The sequence below is a fragment of the Rattus norvegicus genome, chromosome 7 (assembly GCF_036323735.1).
Source record: "Rattus norvegicus strain BN/NHsdMcwi chromosome 7, GRCr8, whole genome shotgun sequence".
NCBI lineage: Eukaryota > Metazoa > Chordata > Mammalia > Rodentia > Muridae > Rattus > Rattus norvegicus.
Window position 1 is genome coordinate 10,850,538 of NC_086025.1, and position 13,030 is coordinate 10,863,567.

The following is a 13,030-nucleotide window of genomic DNA, read 5'->3' on the forward strand; positions in this document are numbered from 1 at the left end:
TTAGCTCTGTACCCCATTTTTTTTATTCTTTTTTTCGGAGCTGGGGACCGAACCCAGGGCCTTGCGCTTGCTAGGCAAGTGCTCTACCACTGAGCTAAATCCCCAACCCCTGTACCCCATTTTTAATATGGTTATTTGGCTCTCTGGAGTCTAACTTCATGAGTTCTTTCTATATTTTGGATATTAGCCCTCTATCAGTTGTAGGATTGGTAAAGATCTTTCCCCAATCTGTAGTTGCCCTTTTGTCCTAATGAAAGTGTCCTTTGCCTCTCAGAATCTTTGTAGTTTTATGAGGTCCTATCTGACAATTCTTGATCTTAGAGCATAAGTCATTGGTGTTTTGTTCAGGAATTTTCCCTCACTACCCATGTGTTTGAGGCTATTCCCCACCTTTTCTTCTATTAGTTTGAGTGTATCTGGTTTTATGTGGAGGTCCATGATCCACTTGGGCGATAAGAATGGGTCAATTTGGTTCCCAGAACTTAACTGATCCCATCCCACAGCTCCCTACTTGCAAATCCTGTGGGGGAGAGAGCTGAACACCCAGAAGTGCAGACTATCCTGAGACAGCAGGACAGACTGCCACTTCTGCCCACCTTTGCCCACATCCCTGGCCCAACAGGAAACTGCACAGTGTCTCTGGACACAGGAATATAGGAGCAGTCAGCAGCAGGTACGTGCAGTTCTGGTCTGCTCCCGGAATGAAACTGAACTGAAATGGTCAAACAGCTTCCTGCACCCAAATCCTGTAGGGGAGAGAGCTGGACCCTCAGAAGTGCAGACACTCCTGAGAAATTAGAGAAGACTACCCTCTGCCCACATTACCAACCCAAGAGGGAATTGCCTAGTGCCATCTGTGCCCCCTGGGTTCAGGGACCTAGGAGCAGTCAGGGGCAGGACCCTTCTCATTCCTGCCCCTGGCTGAAAGAGAGTCACCTTCTGAGAGCAGAGCAGTCTGTTCCCAGAAACGGCTGAAAGAAAACAGGAAAACAGGTCTATAGGAGTGTTGATACACAGGCCTACAGGAGGGTCAAGCCATTGTCAGGAACAGCAACCGGATGGCAAGAGGGACCTACAGGAACCTAAGCAACAGAAACCATCAGAGCCAGGTTCTCCCACCAAAGCAAATACTGGATATCCAAATACACTGGAAAAACAAGATTTAGATTTAAAATCACATTTTATAATTATGATGGAGGACATTAAGAAGGACATAAATAACTCCCTCAAAGAAATACAGGACAACACAAGTAAACGAGTAGAAGCCCTTAAAGAGGAAACACAAAAATTCCTTGAAGAATTATAGGAAAACACAACCAAACAGGTGAAGGAATTGAACAAAACCATCCAGGATGTAAAAATGGAAATAGAAACAATAAAGAAAGCACAAAGGGAGACAACCCTGAAATAGAAAACCTAAGGAAGAGACCAGGAGTCATAGATGCGAGCATCACCAACAGAATACAAGAAATAGAAGAATCTCAGAGGCAGAAGATACCATAGAAAACATTGACACACCATCAAAGAAATGTAAAATACAAAAAGCTCTTAACCCAAAACAATCAAGAAATCCAGGCCACAATGAGAAGATCAAATCTAAGGTTGATAGGTATAGAATACAATAAAGATTCCCAACTTAAAGGCCCAGGAAATACCTTCAACAAAATTAGGGAAGAAAACTTCCTTAACCTAAAGAAAGAAATGGCCATAAATATACAAGAAACCTAGAGAACTCTAAATAGATTGGTCCAGAAAAGAAACTCCTCTGGTCACATAATAGGTAAAACACCAAATGCACAAAACAAAGAAAGAATATTAAAAGCAGTAAGGGAAAAAGGTCAAGTGACATATAAAGGAAGACCTATAAGGTCTCAACAGAGATTATGAAAGCCAGAAGATCCTGGACAGATGTCATACAGACCTTAAGAGAACACAAATGCCAGCCCTGGCTACTATATCCAACAAAACTCTCAATTAACATTGATGGAGAAACCAAGATATTCTATGACAAAACCAAATTTATACAATATCTTTCTAAAAATCCAGCCCTACAAAGCATAATAGATGGAAAACTCCAACACAGAAAGGGAGACTACTACGTAGAAAAAGCAAGAAAGTAATCTCCTCGCAATGAAACCAAAAGAAGAGAAACAACAAACATAATTCCACCTCTAAATACAAAAATAATAGAAAGCGACAATCACTATTCCTTAATATCTCTCAATATCAATGGACTCAATTTCCCAATAAAAAGACATGGACTAAAAGACTGGATACGTAAAGAGGGCCCAGCATTTTGCTGCATACAGGAAACACACCTCAGAGACAAAGGCAGACACTACCTCAGAGTAAAAGGCAGGAAAACAACTTTTCAAGGAAATGGTCGGGAGAAACAAGCTGGAATAGCCATTCTTATTTTTTTTTTAATCTTTATTAACTTGAGTATTTCTTATTTACATTTCGATTGTTATTCCCCTTCCCAGTTTCTGGGCCAACATCTCCCTAGCCCCTACCCTTCCCCTTCTACATGGGCTTCTCCTCCCCATCCTCCCCCCCATTACCACTCTCACCACAACAATCACATTCACTGGGGGTTCAGTCTTGGCAGGACCAAGGGTTTCCCCTTCCACTGGTGCTCTTACTAGGCTATTCATTGCTACCTATGCGGTTGGAGCCCAGGGTCAGTCCATGTATAGTCTTTGGGTAGTGGCTCAGTCCCTGGAAGCTCTGGTTGGTTGGCATTGTTGTTCATATGGGGTCTCGAGCACCTTCAAGCTCTTTCAGTCCTTTCTCTGATTCCTTAAACGAGGGTCCCATTCTCAGTTCAGTGGTTTGCTGCTGACATTTGCCTATGTATTTGCTGTATTCTGGCTGTGTCTCTCAGGAGAGATCTACATCCCGTTCCTGTTGGCCTGCACTTCTTTGCTTCATCCATCTTATCTAGTTTGGTGGCTGTATATGTATGGGGCACATGTGGGGCAGGCTCTGAATGGGTGTTCCTTCTGCCTTTGTTCTAAACTTTGCCTCCCTATTCCCCCCAAGGGTATTCTTATTCCCCTTTTAAAAAAGGAGTGAAGCATTCGCATTTTGGTCATCCCTCTTGAGTTTCATGTGTTCTGTGCATCTAGGGTAATTCAAGCATTTGGGCTAATAGCCACTTATCAATGAGTGCATACCATGTGTGTTTTTCTGTGATTGGGTTACCTCACTCAGGATGATATTTTCCAGTTCCATCCATTTGCCTCTGAATTTCATAAAGTCATTGTTTTTGATAGCTGAGTAATATTCCATTGTGTAGATGTACCACATTTTCTGTATGCATTCCTCTGTTGAAGGGCATCTGGGTTCTTTCCAGCTTCTGGCTATTATAAATAAGGCTGCTATGAACATAGTGGAGCATTTGTCTTTGTTAAATGTTGGGGCATCTTTTGGGTATATGCCCAAGAGTGATATAGCTGAGTCCTTAGGTAGTTCAATGTCCGATTTTCTGAGGAACCTCCAGACTGATTTCCAGAATGGTTGTGTCAGTCTGCAATCGGTGGTCTCTTTCCAATTTTACCACGCTTGAACATTCTTCTAGCATGACCACACAATAAACAACTTTTAAGGGTAATTTAACACCTGTTACTTGACACATAGGCTACTACACATGATCTGCAATCTGCCTGATCTGCTTGCTCAACACCATGAATTTCTGGGAAAGCAATGTGGCTCAGATACTCATAGATAGCAGCACAGTGGACAGAGTGGATTCACATGCTGGCCTCAGAGGAGAATTTTGGAAAGAAACAACATGCTGCTGCTCCCTGGTGTTCCCACTGCAAGGTCTGCCCAGAGATCTGCTTTGGCAAGAGTCACCCAGCTAGATAAGTGAATGAATATGTGTATATATATATATATAATTTTATATATTATATATGTGTGATCATAACTGCTCCTAGGTATGTTGGAGCAGTTTATGGTAGATAAAAAGGAGAGCATAACTTGAGGCAGAGACATTTATAAGAGTCCATTTGAACATAACCCCGAACCAGGACATGTGAGGGAGTGACTGGTCAACGGAGAGGGAGGTCCAAGAGAGAAAAGGGTGGATGAAAAAGCCAGGGATCCTAAATGATTGGATTATATAAAGAAGGGCAGCTCAGCACCCGATCTGAAGAAGTCTAGGGTAAGGAGTAGGGTATGCCAGGTATGCTGGGAGAACCTGGTGGTCATTTCTTCTGGGTTTGAGACCTAACTTCCCAGCCTTTTCACTGATAATAATGATAAGTTGTGGTGCAATCTTTTCTATGACTACTTCATACTTCATGGCATTGTAGTTTGGGACTCATGAAGACTGGAATGCTCTCCACGTTTGGGAAGAGCAGTACGTCTCACTTGCTGTCCAGGCTCTGCGGGACCACCTGGGGTTACAGAAATGCAGTCCACAGAAAGATGGGAAACTTCCCGGGTCCTTTTACAGTATACCATTAGAGACTATTCTACTTCATTGTATGACTCCATTTATCCAGATCGCTAAAACTTAACAACATGAACAAAAGAAAGCTAGACAAATGTTACCGTGAACCTGAGGAGACCTTAAAAATATACAAACCTTATTTATCAGGCACATGTTGTTACCTATCTACATTTTTCAGAAACCTGGTATTGCAGTTACCAAAGACATAAGTAGTTAGGTATAGCTCTCTAAGTCAGCTTCTGCTGATCTGAGTAGACCTTAAAAACCTTGAAATTTTATCACACAAAAGTCCACACCAATCCAAAATACTCTGGAAGCCTGCTACTGTCTTCTTTGTATAAATGATAAGCAGAGAGCTCAGCAGGACTAAGAAGTTTTATAGGCGCTGCCTTAGTTGGTGCATACCATGTGGTCATCTTAAGATGATGATGAACTCACATGGCAAGTACCCTTTATCCTTGGTAAAGATGGCGGCCAACCACGTAGTTGTCATTTAAAATAGTTGTTTTTCAGATTTATTTTTAAGTAAGAGTTGCATCACAGCTATAGTAAGTTGTAGCAAATTAAGATTACCCATGTTTAGATTTTTAAGCATGCCCAATGAACTTCCAGACAAACCTTGGCCATTTGTTTCTTTGTGTGTGTGTGTGTGTGTGTGTGTGTGTGTGTGTGTGTGTGTCTGTCTGTCTGTCTGTCTGTCTTTATGTGTTTTTCTCTGCCAGAAAACTTTCCTCTAGGCTTATTTCTACATAGTAAAAGGTTAAAGATCACTGCCCTTGTTTTCTGCAACTGTCATTTAGTCACAATGTGCTCTCTATATTTGCCAGATACATCTAGAACAAGTAACTAAACAAACACAGGTTGTCTAATATAGATATGCTTAATAGACCTGATCTCAATCTTGTCAGAAATCTGCTAAATGTTTAAGCTTATGACAGACAAAGATCCCAAAGCCTAACATGACCCCCTCCCCACAAGACCCCTGAGAAGATAATGGGCACAAACACAAGATTCTGCCTGGACTGTGGTATTCCAACCACTGAGAAACACTGCTTTATTGCCTTGCCTGCTCTTGACCTACATACACTGTGGCCAAACAGGATACCCAGAGAGTTAAATGTCTCATATTGCCTAAGTCAAGGTGGGTCATTTCTCATTTCGCACATATTTACTCCACAGGAAAAAAACTTCATCTTCTGGGCCTGACAGCCAGACTGACTCCACCCAAGTTGCCATGGAAACCACAGGAACCTGAGAACTGCCCTGGAGACCACAGGGAACTGTTTACTTTGTGGACTACAGACCAACTTCTGTTATTTTAATTAATACCTGACTCCTAGATTATAATTGATTCTTCCCAGATTTCTGACTACATTGACAGCTAAGCTTGAGAGCTAGAAAACAGACCTAGCTCCTTACCCCAAGGTAATCCACCACTATATTACTTCATTAGTCAATTTGTTAATTACTTAAGACTACTAGATCTCTTATTAAAGAGACTTTATGATAAAGCATACACAAGTTCACATATAAGCCTTCACAGATGTAACCTTCTACTTCCTTATGTAAACTCAATTTCCATTGATCAAATGCTTCATATATCCTCTTCTTGCTATGTCACTGTCTTACTATTAATTGGTATAGCTCTCATAAATTAGCCCAACTCAAATAAAACATTTCATTATATGATCCAACTGTATAATCATATGTTCAAATTTTAAATTTTCTTTTATTGTCTTTTACCTATGGACTTAAGGTGTTTCTCATACAAAAACTATATGATCAACTATTTAATCAACTACATTCACAAGGTCAAGGTTTTGAGTTTCCTTTTCTTTCAAATGTAAACTTAAAATTGTTTATCATTATAACACACACACACTGCATATATATATATATATGTATATATATACATATATATATATATATATATATATATATATATATATATATATATATATATATATATGACAAGATTCTGCCTGGATTATGGCATGATAACCATATATATATATGCAGTCTTCTAGACAAAAGAAAAAAGCCCTTCTTGTTCCTTTTTTTTTTTTAAGATTTATTCATTTATTATATATGAGTACACTGTAGCTGTCTTCAGATACACCAGAGGAGGGCATCGTATCTCTTTACAGATGGTTGTGAGCCACCATGTGGTTGCTGGGAATTGAACTCAGGACCTCTGGAAGAGTAGTTGGGTGCTCTTAACCGCTGAGCCATCTCTCCAGCCCCCTTCTTGTTCCTTTTTGCTCCACAAAAGGTTTTTTATCTTCCCTAAGCTCATTTTAAAGACTGTTCATATTGTTAACAAATATATCTCTTTTGTAAACTTATAAGCTACAGGAAACCCACTCAGATCTCTTGTGGACCAAATAGACTCCATCCAGATAAGTATACCTGCCAGTCAATAGCCTATGTTCTCACCTGCTACCTACTCCAGAGTGTGGGATCTTCTCCTGTGCCATGGGAATGGGACCCCTCTCACCCCAACCATTTCAAATGTACTTTCAAATATACGTATAAGAAAAAAATTATCCCCAAAGTATATAACCTTATTCCCTACCCCCCCACACAAACATATATGTGTGTGTGTGTGTGTGTGTGTGTGTGTGTGTGTGTGTGTTTCATCATCTTGTCAAGTCCTGGCATTTACTACATCCAGGACTGCTTCAGAGAAGCAACCTACACTGTCTCCTCAACCTCTACCATTTTCCTTGATGCCTGGGAGCCAGAGTAACTGAAGAGGAATCCATAATGACTCACTGGATCAATCAGCAATGATAGACACATAACCTTCCTAATTTTTTTCAGCCAACTGGAAATCAAAGTCTCAAATTCTTCAAACCACATAGGCCTATTAAAGGCAGTTCAGAAAGCTATGCAGACAAATGGAGTTTTTTTTACTCTTAAACACTAATCGCCTGGAGGTAAATTTTAAATGTGGAGAGTAAATAAATGCAAGAATGCCCCTGGTATTCCCACTTTTTATGTTTTAATAATTGTTTTAATGTTCTCTGTGCTCTTTCAGTTATAAGGAATGACTACAATATGATTAGTATTCCATTCTCTAAAGAACTTCTTAAACTTTTTACAAACTACAGGCTGTTCATCATCTATTTATATACAAAGGCATGCCCATAGCAGCAAAAGTTTGTATAAGGGAAGAGCATACCACGGAAGGATTCTCTCAGGATTGAGGTACAGTCCAAAGAAATATCGGCATATGTATCAATGCAGATATGCAGGTATGGCATCAAAGGTACAAGGACAAAGTGACTGACATTCACTTGCCATAATTAGTATTTTTTTTTTTTTGGTTCTTTTTTTCGGAGCTGGGGACCAAACCCAGGGCCTTGCGCTTCCTAGGTAAGCGCTCTACCACTGAGCTAAATCCCCAACCCCCATAATTAGTATTTTTAACTCTGGGAATAACCTTAATAATCATGACAGTGAAAGAGAGCATACATAGGACACTCCTGCACAGTTTTCATGTTCATCTAAGCATGATGTGCTAGATGAAACCTGTTAGCATTAGTGTATTGATGTTCCTATTCTGGAGGAGTAAAAGGAGGGCAGGTTAATGTATCATCTTGCATATTCTGCACTAAAAACAGGGAAGTTAGAGTATACATGAGTAAGAGGAATAAACAAAGGACATGTAAGGGTTTCAAGGAGATGGTGCAGTTCCTATAGAATGAGAGCGTAACAGGATGTGAAGAAGAAACTGAAGCAATTTTTTTTTTTTTGCTGGAAACAATCCCACTACATAAACAAAATCTAAAATGTTATTTAAAATTCACGAATTAATCATAATAGATGGACAAAACAAAAGTTCCACCTGTTTGAGGAAGAAGTATTAATTGATTGATGACTATCTGGACCCTGAATCCCTCCTACACCATTAGATGAGTCATCAATAAAATAAGTTATCTGCCTGTGGAATGGGAAAAGAGTGGAAAGGTTTGAAATCATAAATTCAGTTTCAATGAGAAAATTACATTGGTGGACAGGTGGGTAATGGTTTCTTATCCTTCTAAGGTTATTTACAAATGAATCCATAGAGTTCTATAACACTCTTAAACAGATTGTTAGGGACAATATAAAAAATAAATAGGAAAAGCAAGGAAGGCAGTAAACATTTCATAGCCCTTATGGTGTAAGTAAACCCATTCCAAAGATTTATTCTCTTGTGCTATAATACTTGTAGGAGACAATTTAGTGGGGGAAAAAGAGTAAGTTTAGCAGCAGCAAAGAATTCAAATGCTACAACAATGACTCTTTTAGTCTGGATTCAAATAGCTATCATTTTTTCTTGCCCAATGAGGTAATAGCTGAGGACTTTGCAATGACATCTGACCTTCTAGAGTTTTAAATAGTATGATTACTGAATAATTGGGTATTCCAAAAGTAGGATGTATGTCGGACCCTCTTGGGATCCCTCAGTGTTTGCCCCCTGCTGAGTCTTCCAGACAAATGTGGAAACATTTGTTTTTAAGAAAAGAACATCTTGGCCTTTGCTCTTTGGCTGATGGGCAGTAACACCATTGAGTCAGTTCCTGTTTTTTTTTTTTTTTGGTTCTTTTTTTTTCCGGAGCTGGGGACCGAACCCAGGGCCTTGCGCTTCCTAGGTAAGCGCTCTACCACTGAGCTAAATCCCCAGCCCCCAGTTCCTGTTTTTATCCTGAGAATGTAAACTTGTTTTTGTCATTTCCAATTCTTGTTTTTATCCTGAGAAGTAAACTTGTCTTTCCATTGTGCTTCCAGGGGTTTTTCTACCCGGAGGACGTGGTGTATATATACTGTGAACCTCAGTAAAGCTTTGGCATTCTCGTAGCATGTAGGGAGCGGCTAAAGATGGCGCCGACATCTGGTACTCGATTGTGTTAAACACCCACAAAGCGCATGTGTTGGCATTTCTCCGGCAGCTATCAGGCTGGAGTGATATTCATGCTAATGAGGTATTTCATGCTCCACCAATCCCTAGAGGGCAAGTATATAGCCATAGCCTGTTTTTTATATAAGGCTGGTGCCTTTGTTGCTCGGGGTCCCTGTATCAATAATGAGGTGTTCCTGCAATAAAGGCTGTTGAAAAGAATCCGACAGTGTTGTGTCTTCCTTGCTGGCTGAGGTGGTCGTGACAGCTGGTGGCCTGTACGGAGACCCGAGGACATTCTTGTGGATTCAGAACTCTTCAAATTCAGGATGGTGACGTCAGTAAGCTCCCAGGTAAGGGACCATCAAGTTCTCTGGAGGTAAGCAGAGACTATAAAAGCCTTGGTTTAGAGGCTAAAAGGTATATGGGACATGGCAATGTTGTTTTCCCCAATTGATCCCCTGTGGATCAGACTAGCACTTTTGCCTTTTACCCTTTTTGTGTGGTGGTGTTGTTACTGTCTGAATTGCCACCGTCCCGGGCATGGAGTGCATTTGTTGGGAAGAGCCCACTAATGATGGGCCATAAGATCGTGTGTAAATAAACACATCAGCCCGCCCTGCTCGTAAATTGATCGTAAATAAGCTCGTAGAGCATGGGAAACTCACACTCCACCCCGCTCCTGTCAGCTCTTCAGAAGCTTCTTGGTCAGCGTAAGCTTAAAATCGAAAGGAAAATCCTGTTGCGTTTTCTTGATGAGTGCGACTGTTGTGCTCCGTGGTTTATAGTGTCAGGATCTCTTACTTTAAGAGCATGGGACAAGTTAGGGAAAGATCTGGATAGGGAAGCTACAGAAGGTAAGCTTAAGCCCGGATCCAAACCTCTCTGGTGAATGGTCCATGCCTGCTTACAGGACAAACGATGTGAGGAGGCTGTTAGGACAGGTCAGAAAATCCTCACAGAGCAACAAGAAAGTATGTCAGAAGGAGAAAAGGTCCCGAAGGAAGAAAAGAAAAGAAAAGAAAAGGAGACAAAGGGAACAGAGAGAAGGCAGAGATAAAAAAAGGGGATAATCAGGACCAAGAAACAAATAAGATATATCCCTCTTTAAAGGCCTTGACTTTAGGAATGTCAGATGATTCAGAGCTTAGTGAGGATGATAAAGCTGATCTCGGAGAAGAAGCTGCTCATTATGAGAGAGAGAGAGATTATTCTATGAATAATGAAGAGCCTGATAAGCGCTATCAGTGGGTGGTCTTGCCTCAAGGTATGGCTAATAGCCCTACTATGTGTCAGCTATATGTAGGACAAGCCTTACAGCCTGTATGTGACCTATTCCCAAAATTAAGAATAATACATTTTATGGATGATATATTGCTTTCCGCAAAAGATTGTGACACCTTAAAAGCGGCCTATGCGAAAGTGGTTAAGGTGCTTGAAAACAATCAATTGTTCATAGCACAATTTGAAAAGGTTCAAATGGGACAAATGGGGGAGTATTTAGGAACTAAAATCACTCCTCATAGTATTTCCCCTCAGAAAATAGAATTACAAAAAGATCATTTAAAAACATTAAATGACTTTCAGAAATTACTAGGAAGCATAAATTGGATTCAACCCTATATTAAAATGCCCAGTGTAGATTTACAACCACTCTATGAGATCCTGAAAGGGGATTCTCAGCTTACTTCACCCCGTGCTCTAACCAAGGAAGCACGATTATCTTTAAATAAAGTAGAAGATAGACTGGAAAAGGCAATGCTAAGAAGGTACAAGGAAAAGGAGGATCTCCTTTTGTGTATACTGAGAACCTTTCGTCAGCCTACAGGAGTGCTATGGCAACAAGGACCGCTTCTTTGGATTTATCCCCATATTTCTCCTAATAAGACCCTTGAATATTACCCTTCTGCCATTGCAGAGCTTGCTATGTGTAAAATCTTGCATTCAGCATTTTGGTATTTTACCCAAGAAAATTATTATACCATATACTGCAACTCAGATGGAAACATTGTGTGCCTTGATAGATGATTGGGCCATATTACAAGAATTTGACAATCATTATCCTAAGGATCCTTTGCTACAATTTTTTACTGAACATCCAGTGATTTTTTCTAAGGTCACTGCCTCAGAGCCTTTGTCTGGAGCATTAGATATTTATACAGATGGCTCCAAAACAGGTGTAGGTGCCTATATGGTTGATTCTCGAGGACCAGTATTAATTCAATACAGTCCAGGCACCCCCCAAATTACAGAATGTAAAATTGTATTGGAAGTTTTTAAAAGATTTCATGATTTTTTAAATTTAATTTCTGATTCTGCTTATGTGGTTAATGCTGTGTGCTCACTTGAAATTGCAGGGCCAATTAGGTCGACTAGTACTGTATGTCAAATTCTTTTAGAATTACAAAAATTGATTTGGGCCAGAAAAAATAAATTTTTCATACAACATATTTGAGCTCATACTAATTTGCCTGGTCCCATGGCCAGCAATAACGCCCTGGTGGATGCTAGTACTCGCAGAGTTTATTTTTCATGCTGCTCTGGTTGATCTAGAGAATTTCATCAAAAGTTTCATGTTCCTGCCTTTACTCTTCAGCAAAAATTTAAAATCTCTAGAGCTGCAGCTCGTGATGTGGTGTTATGTTGCCAGAATTGTGTTCAGTTTCACCATCCTCCTCAGGTGGGGATTAACCCTCGTGGTCTGCTCCCGCTAAAACTTTGGCAAATGGATGTCACACACATATCTCAATTTGGAATTTTAAAATATGCTCATGTTTCTGTTGATACCTGTTCCGGTATTATACATGCCACTCTGATGACTGGTGAAAAGGCTCATAATGACATTAGTCATTGCTTAGAGGCATGGGTGGCCTGGGGAAAGCCTGTTAGTCTCAAGACAGACAATGGGCCTGCCTACACTGCAAAGTCCTTTTGGGCATTTTGCCAGACGATGTGGGTCGGTCATACTACAGGATTACCATACAATCCCCAGGGTCAAGGAATTGTGGAAAGAGCACATCGTACCTTAAAAGAGCTTATACAAAAACAAAAAGAGGGAATTGCCAGCGGCTGAACGCCTAAAGAACAACTTTCTTTAGCTCTTTTTACTCTAAATTTCTTAATTTTGGATGTGCACGGTCGCTCTGCCGCAGATCGCCATGCTGCTCCTACACCTATGACTAATGCAGAAGTAAAGTGGAAGGATGTCTTAACTGATGAATGGCATGGCCCAGATCCCGTGATTTCGAGATCTGGGGGAGCTGTTTGTGTTTTTCCGCAGGATCAAGAAAATCCAATTTGGGTACCTGAGCGCTTGACTCGAAAAGTGCCTTCTGCTCTTCCTGAAGATGAGACTATGAACTCTACTATTACTACTGGGAATGGTAATACAGGTTGATTCGCTCACCCTGTGGGCTATTGCCAGATCCTGGCCAGTACTTATGCCAGTTCATAGTAATTCTACTGTTTTGCCAACTTTTTTCTTCACCTCCTGTTTGCATGGTGTTCCTTGTATAGTGCCAAATGGAGAATTGCCCCAACGGTATACTGCCACTAATCTTTCTTTGTTGCATACATTATGTTTTACTTTTAAAAATTCCTCCCAGCCTTGTATATGGCTGCGAAGGACCACATTGGCTAATTGGTTAGATCCTGTGAGCAATAGTGCTATGGGCACTGGGACCATT

At 40.5% G+C, this 13,030-nt stretch overlaps 1 long non-coding RNA gene across 2 annotated transcripts; it reads left to right on the forward strand.

The window, feature by feature from the left end:
- On the forward strand, positions 1-9,566 carry LOC120093534 (uncharacterized). Of its 2 annotated transcripts, none has more exons than XR_010053569.1 (2): positions 1-7,669; positions 9,236-9,566. It is a non-coding gene; the product is annotated as an uncharacterized LOC120093534 (long non-coding RNA). The 2 variants fall into 2 exon arrangements; XR_005486780.2 differs by having other exon boundaries at positions 7,580-7,716.
- The last annotated feature ends 3,464 nt before the right edge of the window (positions 9,567-13,030 follow it).